Source organism: Camelus bactrianus, chromosome 2 (genome assembly GCF_048773025.1).
Source record: "Camelus bactrianus isolate YW-2024 breed Bactrian camel chromosome 2, ASM4877302v1, whole genome shotgun sequence".
NCBI lineage: Eukaryota > Metazoa > Chordata > Mammalia > Artiodactyla > Camelidae > Camelus > Camelus bactrianus.
The window spans coordinates 107,259,216-107,272,840 of NC_133540.1; the positions used below are offsets into that span (position 1 = coordinate 107,259,216).

Sequence of the window (13,625 nt, forward strand, 5' to 3'; positions counted from 1 at the left end):
TCCAGTTGTAAATGTGTCCTCCTGAAGGATGTACCTAGGGGATGCGTCACTGCAGGGCTATCACTTTTGTTTAATTTCAAAAAGTAGCCTTGGTAGGGAGGGTATAGCTCAGCAGTAGAGTGCATGCTTAGCATGCCTAAGGTCCTGGGTTCAATCCCCAGTACCTCCATTAAAAATAAATAAATAAACCTAATTACCTCACCCCTAAAAAAAAAAAAAAAGAAGAAGTAGCAGCCTTGGTAACACAGCCACGCTAGGAGGAATGTTTATTACCCCTCTGGATTAGGCAATTCCAAAGCGTGGACCAGGTGGGAGGTTAGGTCCTGCATGTGGACATTACTCACTCCGAGTACCACCATGCATGCAGTGGGAGAGGCGCCAGATCTGGGCCAGCCAACACTGACTGGTCATATGACCTTGCGCAAGTTACCTGTCTGAATCTCAGTTTTCTTATCTAGATCAACTAGTAAATATCTAAGGTATTTCAGTGTTTTAAGATGGCATAATTCTAAGAATTTCCCCCCTGGGGATCCTGTAGGATAATCAGAATACAGCCACAAAGTTTGGAGAGCATTTTTACAGCTTTTTCAGCCATTTAATCATGAAAGAAAGATAGAGAGAGGGAGAGAGAAAGGGAAGGAGAGAGAAAGGGAGAGAGAGAGAGAGAGGGAGAGAGAAAGAGAAAGAAAGAAAGAAAGAAAGAAAGAAAGAAAGAAAGAAAGAAAGAAAGAAAGAAAGGGAAAGAAAGAAAGAGAAAGAAAGAAAGAGGAAAGAAAAGAAAAAGAAAAGCACCACAGATCATCAAGGTGTTTGTTGTTTAAATGCTATTTATGAAGCAAAAGAATTTATCTGGAGCCAGCCTAGTTGAGTGGTGAATAGCTCAGAGGTCTGCAATCACATTAAAATGTACTTTTGACTTTAGCAAGGGCTGAAGAATACCCATCTGGTATAACACATGGATTCGTTCACTCTGGATGATTTTAAACTGCCTGTCTACACTGGACTTGACCCTCTGGGGGTATGGCACTTGGAGCCTCACGTCCACCAGATATAACTCTCACCCCTTGGAGTGAATTCTTCATTGATACTGTCTCTTTTAAGAATAATATTACTTCTGAGCAGCCTTATATATTGAACCAGTACTACTGAAGTATGGGAAAAATATATTATCAGTAAAACAAATTTTTGTTTCTAAGGTGTAAATAGAAAGGAAGCATTTTTGGGGCAAATTATGTTATCAACTGCAAGGAACAGTGTATTAGGGTGCATGTAAAAACTTCTATAGGCTTTGGCCTGGAAAGGAGCAGGCCAGGCTATTGAAAAAAGTACTGAGTGCTCATTTGCTCAAACCATTGGGCCAAAGGCTATGTTAGTGTTCAGAATATTACCATCAGCCTGGGCTACCTAACATTTGCTGATCATCTGAATATTATGTCATGTGGCATCTCAATGGGACAGGATCTAAGTTTCTGGACTTTACTTGGTAGGACTTGGGGCAAAGGAATGAGGGAAAGGGCTGGGTTTGATAACAAAAGTTGTGGTATTATTATTTCTCAAAACAATTTTTTAAACTCTGAATCCCCAGTGTATCACACTGCATTAAATATATTGCCTCTTACTGGGCCTACACCCACAATAAGCTAAATGAATTGCCAGAGAACTGTGGCTGACAAACTCCCTGATGCATAGAATTACTAGGATGCTGTTTAAAATGAGAGATTTTCAAACCCTTCCAGTATTTGGTGCAGATGCAGAAAGTCCAAGGCAAGGTCAGGAATCTAATTTTTAACAAGCTCTCCAGGGGACTGGGCCAGCTTGAGAAACTCTACTGCAGGGCAGTGGTCCCCAACCTTTTAGAAGAGGGGCACGATGAGGGGCACCACGAGGAGGAGAGGTTCTCCTACTCCAGGGCTAGGGCAGAAGATCTAGGCCAACATCTAGCACAGCAAGATGTGGCTTAGAGCAGGCCCTCCATCAATGTTTTTTGATGGAAATAAAGTTACTTTGAGGAAATGAGAACATCCTCTCTCAACCCTGGGTGGACAGGGAGAAGCAAATCATTTTGGAAGACTACTGAGTGAGCATGGAATTAGAGCAGGGGAGGAAAGGGGTTTAAAATTTAATGCCCACTGCCCTCCACCCCGGCCTGGCACAACTCTGTCTGTTTCAAGATCAATAGTTGGTTGATCTTGTCTTTGGGATGGAAACCTTCTGAGGTCCAGTGACTTCAGGAGAACCTAACGTCAGTGGGAACAGTCAACTTACCTGTCCAGCTTTTTCTAGGTTTCCCAAGGGAGCCCCCCTCTTCTTCTGATCGTCACAATTTTCCTTTAGTCACATTGATCTTGCAGCCTTGGAGCCAGGCCAACTAGTGGTCTCTTTCTATTGATTATGCATATCTTTAAATCTAGTGGATCTTGAAGATTCTCTCTTAGGGGGCTTGTTGCCTGAATTGTAATCTGACTGTACAGATGGTAAAACATGCAACTGATTTAATAATAGCCTTTTAAATGAGTAAATATACACATTGGTTATCTGCCATGTTAAAATGTTAAAGTTGGTGCATTGTAGAGTAGAAGAAACAGGTTTCAAGTTATTGAGTGGACCATGCATTGTGGACCTCTAATGACTGTTACTGACAGGGATTTCTCATCTCCTAGTGGAAGGATTTATTATTTTAAGATGATAGAATAATGCCAGAAAGACCAAGTTTTAAGTCTCAGCCTACCTTTTTTTTTGAGAATAAAGAAGGAATTTATTAGGTTATACTGATATAGACAACAGTGGGCCACACAGAACAGAGGTGCCTGTGTGAGCCTCAGCCTACTTCTTAGAAGCCTTTTTTTCTTTTTTTTTTTTTTAACAAGACAATCTCTCACAGCCTCAGTCTCCTTCACTGAAAGTGAGTTTAACAGTTACCACTTTGCTTAGTTGTTGGGAGAGTTAAAACCAGACACATGGTCTGTTTTAATGCAGTGTCCGGCACATGGCCGGTGTGGAAAACATGGCAAATAATGGAAAAAAAAAAAGGGACCCACATCAACTTTTGACTTGTAGTGGTCAGCTGTCAAAAAGGACATAGACCAACACAATGCACGGAATATGCTACAACTTGAGATGCGCGAGGACCACCTCAAAGGGCAGGTGAGCCGCCTCCTCGCTGCTCAGGCTTACAAGTGACATAAAAGCGGCACTGGGAGGAGCAGGGAGAGCCGGGCCATCTGTCAGTTCCATCCAAGGAACTGGTTATATTGTGAGCTCTGATTAGACTTAAAAATGGACCCGGGCAAGAACTCTTTGAGCTCTGTTGACCATCTAAGGATGGGAAGAAGGTGCTGGGCCATGAGAATCTCACTCCTTGGGAGCACCTGTGCCTCGGGAAAGTGGAGAAAATCACAATGCAGAAATGTATGCCTTTTATACTAAAGACTGACCTGAGTGAGTGCTTAAAGCATTTTCGAGTTTTCTGCAACTTTCATGGGGTGGGTTCAGATTCCACAGGTGATGTTGGTGAAACCTTTTACTGTCAGTGACCCTGGCCGTGTTAGGAAATGCCTGAGAGTTGTGAAAATTCTGAGTGGTTTGGCTGTGTTTTGACAACAGCGTTTCAGCTGACTGGTCTGGTTTTTCACTGTTTTGCTTCCATGAGGATCGGGGCAGAAAATGAGAACAGGATAATGCCGAAAGTGAGTGCCCGACTAGGGGTGAATGATTCACAGACCTAATTGCTAATCCATCTAACATCTATCATAAGTAATTAGACCAAAAAACAAAAACAACCATTTAAAAACTGCTTGAGATATGTAAATTTAAAGGAACACCGAGTTATCTATTTCATTTGTGGTTATTGTGCTTGAGAGTCAGGGCTGGGGCAGATTTTTTGCTACCAGCAGAAACGAGGAATTGAGAAATCAGGAACAAGTGTTCTTTCTACCCTATAATAAAGGGCCTGACTTAGCAAAACAACAAAAATCCTACTTTTGCACCACCAAGAATTTTCCCAAGTTGGGTGGGACCCAAAGAATGGCGGAGGGGATATTTCATGAAACTAAAAAGAACTTTGCTGAATTAAGATTTTCTCTGCCCTTATGTTGATCACTCACATAAGCAAAGTTAGAACTTGTATTTTATATTTAAACAATGCTCAGTCTTCCTGGGCACTCCTGACTTATTAAAACAATTTTTTTAGACACCGTCCTGCACTTGGGGTCTTCAGTTTTTCCACCTGCAATGTTTTGAGCACCCAATGAAGCAACCATATAGGAAGAGTAGATGTGAAATGCTAGTGAGGGAGCCTTGACGATTTGGAGGCAGAATAACTTACACTCTATGTGCTTCTAATCTAGTTTGAGAGATAAGATGTAAACAGGTTAAAAGTTAAATAAGAATAATAAAGTGAAGAAACAACCTAAAAAGAGAGAACACGTCACTGGGCAGCGTATGATGGATTGCCCAATAGAACTGCCTGGGCGGTAAAGCTTTCACAATTCGGAGTTGGGAGAAGACCCCGTATGTGTCTACTGGTGACGTGCTGGCCAGCTCTTGGGTTTTTTTGTGTGTGTGTGAAATTCAAGACTCATTCATTCATTCATTCATTTATTCAGCAGAGGTTGACTGAGCTACTAGGAGATGTCAGGTGCTGTGCTACATGCTGGGCATACAGAGGGGAGCAAATGGACAAGGGTCCTGCCCTCGTGGAGATGTTTGGTGGGGCTGGCCAGACAGTGAACAAATAAACTCACAAGTATTTTATCACAGATTGTGATGTGTGCTATGAGGGAAAGCTTACACTGAGACATGAAAAGAGGGGAACCAATCTAATTTGGGGTATTTTGGGGGAAGGCTTCCCTGAGGAAGTAGCATTTAAACAGAGATCTGAAGAAATGAATTCATGCCATCTTTTTGATGAAATGAAGACACTGCTGGTCCAAATTAAGCTGCATTTTTTAATTTCAACAAATAATTAGTTTAGAGGATAGAAATAAAGGCCGAGACATAATTTATAGTTGTTCAGCATTCTGGACATTAGGAAAAAGTCTGTTTGTAATGAGCATATGCTTACACACACACACACACCCTTTCTGCTTACACATTGTCTCGCTCACACCCCACCCACAGCTCTCCCATCCCACTCGATAGAATAATTCTATAAATGCATGTGGAAAGCTCATCCCAGATTCCTAGCAGGTCTTCCTCAAGGTTTCCCAGAAGCTCTCGGGAAGGTGCTCAGGGAGGTGAATGTTTTGATCACCAAAAGCTTTGTCTTCCCTCTTTCTGAATGTGGCCATGACTTCCCAGGAAGTCCACTGTGCTTGGATTACTGTCCCTGAGCCCCCATTTAGCTGGCATCACCGGTGGTCCAAATCAGTCTTCATGGATGACAATATAAGTCTGGCACCGCCATTCACTTTCTGAATCCTATTTCCTGGAGCCACATCAGAAAAATAGTTGAGGCAGTAACTGCTTTTCAGATCATACCGATATCACTGATTACAGAGACAGGATAATGTGATGGCCGCCAGCACAGCCTGCAGAATCAGGCCGCCTGGATTGGAATCCCAGCCTGCCTGCGTAACTGTGGACAGGTTTCTTCTCTGCCTGAATGTGAATCTGAGACGTCCTCGCCTGAAACCTATTGGGTCAGATGTATTTTGGAATCCAGAATATTTCAGATTTTAGATAGTATGTTGCATATACTCTGCATTGCTTCATACCACTAGCTGGGTCTGGGGCAACATCCCATAATCAAACACATCACTGTTTCTTCAGCAGAACATGTGGCTTCTCATATGCTAGAAGAATAGAAATCTATAGAGTCTTGTTAGAGACTAGAGTCTAGATTTGGCTGCTAAATGACTTCTAAAAAATACTTTGTTTTCCAGGGTTTAGCATTTCCCTTACAGGTAAGGTGGATGACCTGGGAGGATTCAATAACAAGATGTATGTAAGTGCTAAGAACTGAAGGCACCTTGCAAGTGTGAGCTGTTAGCATGAAGTGTTTTTTTATTATAAAGCCACTGTATACTGAGTATAAGCTGAAGTTACAGTGTCATTTCCCTCTCTTCTCCCTCCCAACAAATGGGCCTTGACTGTGTGCCAGACACACTGCTAGGTGCTGCAGGACAACAAATAAGGACCAGACAAAGCTCCTGCCTTGCATGACAGTCACAGCACCTGTGGCCGGGGACACTGCCAGCTTTTTGTCTTTTTTTTTTAATGTTTTCTTTCCATATCCCACTTTTTCCTAGGTATTTTCCATGCTGGCCTATTTGAATTATGTTAGAATCAAACCAGCCCCCAGACAGACTATTGTGCCTGGTATGCTGTCATATATACCTACATACAGAGGACAGAAAATGATGACACATGACGCAAGTGACTGGAAATCGTTCTCGGACAGGAAGTTACAGTTGGGACAGTGATGAGAGGAAGGAAGTCCGCTCAGTTGAATGAGCACTTAGAGTAGAAGTGGGGACACTTGTTCCTCAGGTGCACTTCTTTGTGCCAGGCACTGTGCTGGGTCCTGGGATTGCAGAAATGAATAAGGCGGGCACTGCAGCCTTTAAGTGACGTGGTGTTTGCTGATGTTCACTGTCTCCTTGTGAGCTGGAGAATCCAGCTACCCTCTCTGAGCCTGTGTACTTATCTTCAAAACAAAAGGGCTGGAGTCTATGGCCCCATTTTACCTTCAAAAGTCTGTGGTCCTAGGGGGAGGGTATAGCTTAAATGGTAGAGTGCATGCTTAGCATGCACGAAGTCATGGATTCAATCTCCAGAACCTCCTCTAAAAAATAAATAAATAAACCTAATCACCACCCCCCAGATAAATAAAATTTTAAAAATTAGAAAAAGGAAAGAAAAGAAAATTCTGTGGTCCTGAAGAATTACTTAACAGCTTGTTGGTTCTTGTTGGTCAACCCCTGTCCATCACTCTGGGATTCAAGTAAAGGAGATGGGCTTTTGTTGCAATTAAGAGAGACTTGAGGGAGACCTAAGGAAGGATTTGTTGATTGTGATGGAGTGTTGGAACATATTTCATCAGGGTTTATTATCTTTCCAAGTAGGGATATTTCATTTCTCACATAATGAGTACTAACCAGTGTCTGGCTCTGTTTTAGAAGAGAAAGCTCCTTCTCTCATGGAGCTCACATTTCATTGGGGCAGAGAGATAATAAAAACTGATAAAAAATGAATACATAATATAATTTCAGGTAATAATAAAGGTATAGAAGAAAAATAAAAACAGGAAAGAGGAGAGAGAGTGCAGGGTTGGTGACTAGAGGGCTGTTTTCAAAGAGTGGTCTGGGAAGACTTCTTGGAGGAGGTGAATCCAGTCAGGGGGAGGAGCCAGGTGGGGAAGGCTGGGAAGGGAAGTCCCAGATTGGGGTGACCTTGAGTGCTCAGGCAGGGAGGTCAGAGGGAGTGAGGTGGTAGGAGAGAGGCAGGGAATGAAGTAGGGAGCCAGGCACGTCCGGAGGGAGCCCTGGGAAGGACTTTGGATTTTATTCTAAGTATGAAGAGAAGCCGTTGGAGGGTTTTGAGAAGGGAAGTGACATGATTTGATTTAAAAAGAAAGTTTGGTCTACCAGAATATGGATTCAGCAGTCATTTATCAGGAGTGAGTATGACCCTGGTGTAAATTAATTCAGTCCAGCCTGATACTACTGGATCTGGACTTGGTGCCTTTTTAACAACTCAGCAGTTGAAATGCAGCCTCTATGTCCATCTATAACAGTCTTTTCCTATGTGTTTCTCTGACAAAATGAAGATGCATTGCTTTCTAAAGAGAAAATATTATCATCTTGCGAGTTGAGGCTTGTGTCATCATGTATCTTTTTTAGTGCAACTTTTGGAAAGCTGTGCTATTTGCTCCTCCCTCCCTTCCTTCTTGCCTTTATTTTAAACAAATGCTTAATGTTTCATAAGACACCTAGATTCCCCGCATGCCAGTGTTAATAAAAACCAGTGTTTGGATAGTATTTGCTGGGTTGTTGTTACTGTTTTCTTTATGCAAAAATACCTTGGGAATATTGAGTAATAGTCACAGATGCTGGGACTGAAACTTTCGGTTCTGTTTTCTTCACCCTCACCTTGTTTGAGACAGATGTTTGCTTCTGATACGCTGATACCGGGTTGCGAAAGTGAAATTTAAATTGAGTTAAAGTGTCTCTTGAATTTGTCAGCCTCATACCATATGTATTTTGCTGCAGTCCTGTTTTCTTAGTTATTTAAAGCTCAGCTGTGACGCAAGCCCAGAATGGCCCGTGTCCCCTCTTGTGTGCAAGAGGCCAGCACACCCACTCTCAGTTACCTTGGGAAATATTTGTAGGCAGTCTGTGCTTGCAACCTAGACAGCTTAGTAACTGTCTACTTTTGTGCTCAGGAAATATGTATCAAAGCCACCAGAGGGCAGCTTGTCCAGTGAATCTATGGGTAAAATGTGCTGTTCTTTAGACACAGGAGTAGGATGAGGACTTCTGACTTTTTCACAATGTTTCTTGCATTAATTAGGAAGCTTTTTCACATTCTCAGCCAGCTTCATCCATTCAGAGAGATGATGTTTTTGGAAATTTAAAGTTTTAAGGCAAATTCTTTCACGCAATTCTACTTCCCCCCCTTTTTTGGAATATTAGTATCCATTTCCCCTTGAATTCCCCGTTCCCCCATTTCCAGCCTTTCTATCTTCATTGTCTTTATTGAAATATAATTTATATATAGTAAAATTCATATTTTTAGCTATGTGGAACACATACAGCCATGGAACCACTGCCTCAATCAAGACAGAGAAATTTCCATCTCTCTAGAAAGTTCTCTTGTGCCCCTTGGCAGCCAGTCTCTCTCTGCAGGTCCCACATGTCCTTGGATCATTAATATTTGGAATTTTTTTTTACCTGAGACAAAGCATTTTATAAATTTAAAGTAGTGATCCTGCACAAATATTAGGGCCCTTTCTAAGAGGCTGTGGGAGAGCTCTGGAGAGATTAAGGAAATCGGAGGCAGCTCTTTCCCAAGACAGTTGTATAAGTTTTTACTCTGTGGTTGTGGTGATTGTTTTAATCTGGCTCCTATTCATGTTAACTGCGCAGTCAGTAAACATCCATTTGTGTTTTAAATGCTTTAATAATTGTTAATTTAATAATAAAGCTTAAGTACTCACTTGTATTCATGAGTTCAAGGCATCTTCTCTGTGAGGGTAGTGCCTTTATTATCCATATTTAGATGAGGAACCTGAGGTACAGTCATATGTGGCTTTGGAGAAAAAGGATGAGTAGAGTTAGTTTCCTGGTGTGAAATGTAAGATAAATGAAGTTAAAAGCTTCTTCAGAAACACATGTTCTCAGTGATCAAAAACTCAGTGCCTCTCTTGATGCACGTAATGTCCTTGGGCAGTGTCACCATGGCCACGGTTGAACCATGGCAGTTTCAGTTCTGCATCCCTGACCTTGACCACCAGGTATCCCTATGTCTCCTCCTGGTTCCTGCCTTCATCTTCTCCTGTTGGGTCACCCTGCCTTTAGCCCCTCTAGGTTGTGGTCAGAGCGATCTTTTAAATATGCAAGTCAGGTAATGTCACCTTCTCGATTAAAATTCTCCAGTGGTTCACAGTGCAATAAAATGTGAGCCCCTCACCTTGTTCAGCAGCACATCCTGCTGCTCCCTCCACTGCCCACCTGTGGTCCAACTGGTTGCCATTCTCCAATGATTCTGTGCTGTCTTATGGTCCCCTACCTAGGAGCTGGCTGTTCCTTCTGTCTGGAAAATGCCCTTTCCTCATCTGTCATCCCTGTCTGCTGGGCAGACTGTTAGTCATCCTTCAGAACTTGGCTCACTTCTTATTTAATTAACCTTGATAGAATTGGAGCCATCTTTCCACTTTCCATTGCCTCTGTGTCATTTAGCCAGTGCACCATTGTTTCATAATGGTCTCGTTCCACGTCTGTGCCCCAGTAATCTGCACTGTCTTGGAGGAGAGCCGCTTTGTCTTTTCAACTTGACATTGCTCACCTAGCTCAGTACCCAGACTCCCTACCAGACTGTTACGAACCATGAAGGCAGAGAAGACGCCTTATTTTATCCACCACTATGTCCAGTGTTTGGCTTAGGGCCTGGCCTGTAGTAGGTGTTCAATGAATATTTGTTGAAAGCATGAATAGTGGGTGTTTTTAAATGTCTAATTGCAATGATTTAGCTCAGGAGTTGCCACTGAAGGGCCACCAGCATAATCAAGCCATGGATATAATTTATGTGGCCTCATAGTATTTTTAAAGTTTTAAAATTTGATGGCCTCTCCCATTTTCCACAGTCAACACCACTCCTGTCATTTTCCTCTTAGTCCGCTTCCTCATTTGGTACCTGCCTGGTCCTGGGATGTAAGGTTGGGGGTCCAGGCAGAGGGTAGTGTATTAGACTACAGGGGCTGAGTGGCTTAAACAAGAGAGAGCTTTTTCCCTCACAGTTCTGGAGCCTGGAAGTCCAAGATCAAGGCGCTGGCAGGTTTGGTTTCTTCCTGAGGACTCTCTCCTTGTCTTGCAAACATCCTCCTCACAGTGTCCTTCTAGGATCGTCCCTTACTTAGTCTGCATGTGAATGTGTTCAAATCTCCTCTTATAAGGACCCCAGTCATACTGGATTAGGGCCCACCCATCTGACCTCAACGTAACCTTAATTACCTCTTCCAAAGCCCTGTCTCCAAATACAGTCACATTCTCTGGTACTGGGGCTCAGAGTTTCAACACAGGGATTTAGGAAGGACACTATTCATCTCATAACAAGCAGGAACATGAACCCTCAGGTACTGTGGCCTCTGCCTTGTGTCTCTGTGTGTTTAGAGCACGTTAATAAAGGGGAACTCAGCAGCCACCCAAGAGAGCAGTTTGCTCACCAAGGCAGGATCTGGATGGACAGGGCCCACACCTGCTCTAACACCCCAGCTCCACTCTGATCACTGTGATCTGGATCATACTCATGATTCCTAAACAACCGACACACAGTTAAAAATGCCAGGTAGAAAGTAGGTGCTTTGCAGTTTGGAAATACACACTCTTTCAAATTCTTTTCACTCCAGAAGCTGACCTGTGGGCTGCAAATGGTCTTTGCCAATGGTTTGGTGGAGAGTCGAGGTAAAAGCCATATAATGACACGGCACCGCCTCTGTTGCTGTAAGCAAACAGCCAGGTCCTTTATTACCCTTGAAACCTGCACTCGTGATACAGGTTGGACTCAGAAGCAAGTCAAATGCCAACTTTCTGTGGGTCAAAGTTCCTTCAAGCACTGTACGTTAATCAAAAGCTCAACCTTAGTTAATTAGGTCATTGAGTTTGGAAGAACTTTGGAACAAATGATTACCTAATTCAACTGCAGGAGTTAATAGAACTGTGTTTTGTTTCCTAGAGGTAGGTTGTGGACTTGTGGTCTTTCTTGGAGGGGGCAGGACTGAGACTCTTGTGCAGTTTTATTCATTCTTGGCGGAGTAGTAGCATAATAAAATCTGCTGTATAGAGCTTAGCTAATCAGATGTATTTACTTAAAGATGAAGCTGAATGTTTGAGGAATATTATTCATATATGGGCAGAAAAGCCAGCTGCAAAGGGCTTCCAAAGATAAGGAAATATTTTAAACGCTAACAGCTCACAAGGCTTTAAACAATTTCACGTATTTCATTATTTACCCTAGAAGACTGCAATTTAATGTCCCTCTCCAGAAAGAAATTTAAATGAATTTAAATTTGAAGGAAGACCAGAGAAATTAGTAAAATGTCCAAGGTCACCCAGCTAGCAAGCAATAGAACTGAGTTTTGAACACCTGGGCAAACCCGTGAACTGCCCCCACCCTCCACCCCCTCTCCCGTTACACCAGCTCTGTATGCGTTTCCTCCTCTCTTCTTGTCAGACTGAGGGTTTTTTCTTTGAATATCCTTTAGCAAATATCAACCTGAATAGATTTGCAGGACTGGCGAAAGGACCGGACCTATATTCCTCCATGTAAGTGGGTCAGTGCAGATCTCTTCTACTGCCCAGTTACGTAGCTTTCCTTGTAACACACACACACACACACATACACATGTAATAATCACGAAGTTTTTTCTTTTTTTGTCTTCCCCCCTCCCCTCCATTCCTGTTAGCAGTCATTAATTGCACACTCCTCGTTAGTCATCTCTGGGTCAACAGTGTTATCTTTTCCATTCCAGAGTTCGGGTAACAGAGGCACTAGAAGGACACCTTGCATCAGGTCACCTAGCAGAGACCAGCGTTCCTGGGCTCCCTGAAGAGGTTTGGTAAGTCACCTGGCTCCATCTTCCCTGTGGCTCAAATGAACATCATCCAGGGGTGGGGAAAAGTAGGTGAACCTTACCTGGTGACATCCAAATGTTAATCCTCTCTCTCTCTCTTTCTCTCTCTCTTTTTAAACCAACACATATTGTTTTTGCTTCTGGGCTTTCATTTACTTCATTGACTAGGCCAGAGTGGCCTGTGTGTTTGTAAGTGCCAGTGTCCCCGGAGGACTCCCACAGTCAAAAAGAATGACAGAAGCTATATTTGAATGACTTAGTGGGTCTTTTAATACTGAGTTTTTCCTATGTTGTTCACTGCATTTCGTCAACTCTAGAATGCAGCTCCCCCCATAATTTAGCATGTCTAAAGCTGGGGTGCATCTTATGGAGACTTCGATTTAGTGAAATATAGTATTCCTCTAATAACCCCCAAATGACCAGTGTTAGGTGCTTGCTACCTCCTATTTTTCACAGAGTGTAAGAGCCTTTAAAAACTAACTCTTTTTGGTGCCTTCATATGACGGTTTTGTGATGAGTAACCCTGGGACCCCTTAAGCAGTGGTGCTGGGGTTCAGAGCAGCCCACGTGAGACCACGGAACAGCTTCTTAGGCAGCAGATCCTAGCACCAGACACTGTTATCCAAAGCCTGGTTCCCTTCCAGTGCTCAGCATTGTAGGACTTACAAGTGAAATACTCTAAAATAGTAGTGAAATAATCTGTTTTAGAGTATTTCACTATTGTGTCCCCAGAATGATTTGTCAGCATCTATTTATGTGTGAAAGGGTCCAAATTCACATTTATGCCAATTACATGGATCAGTAGCATCTTTACAGAGTTAATGCCCCAGAATAGGCAGGATTCCCCAAGCCACATGGGCCTGATTTATACAGACTTTAAGGTTTGGAGCTCCTCTGTATTAGGGGACCCCATAGGTGATTGTACATTAATGCTTAAAATGGTAGGGGTACAGGTGAACCAGTTAACTGACATTTTCCCTCCACCTACTATGTGCCAGACTCTGTGCTAGGTAGTGGGTAATTAAGAGTCTGAGACAGAAAGGATTGTATTTCTGCCCCCAGGAACCCAGTCTAGTAGTCAGGGCACATATTAAATAATAAACGAGCTGTGAGTGGGCTGAGGAAGAATTGTAGGGAGTTTAAAACCAGAGGACCTACTCTGAATATCAGAGGAAGGGGTGACCACCAGGGAAGGCTTCTTGGATGTAAGTAGTGTTTTAACTGAGTCCCAGTGGAGAAAGAATGGTTTACTAGGCAAAGGGAGACTGGGGGCAGGTGTTAGTGACTGTATCAAATAAGGAGCAGCTGGAGAGTTTCAAAATGGTTGAGTGAGCGT

General features: G+C 42.9%; 1 protein-coding gene across 7 annotated transcripts in view; it reads left to right on the forward strand.

Annotated features, from left to right (window-relative positions):
• RBM47 (RNA binding motif protein 47) overlaps window positions 1-13,625 on the forward strand; it is a 240,335-nt gene that overhangs the window by 138,634 nt on the left and 88,076 nt on the right. For all 7 annotated transcript variants that reach the window (XM_074348873.1, XM_074348885.1, XM_074348878.1 and 4 more), the window contains one exon: window positions 12,188-12,274. The gene's annotated coding sequence lies outside the window, so the exon portion shown is untranslated. The remainder of the gene's footprint in view (window positions 1-12,187; window positions 12,275-13,625) is intronic.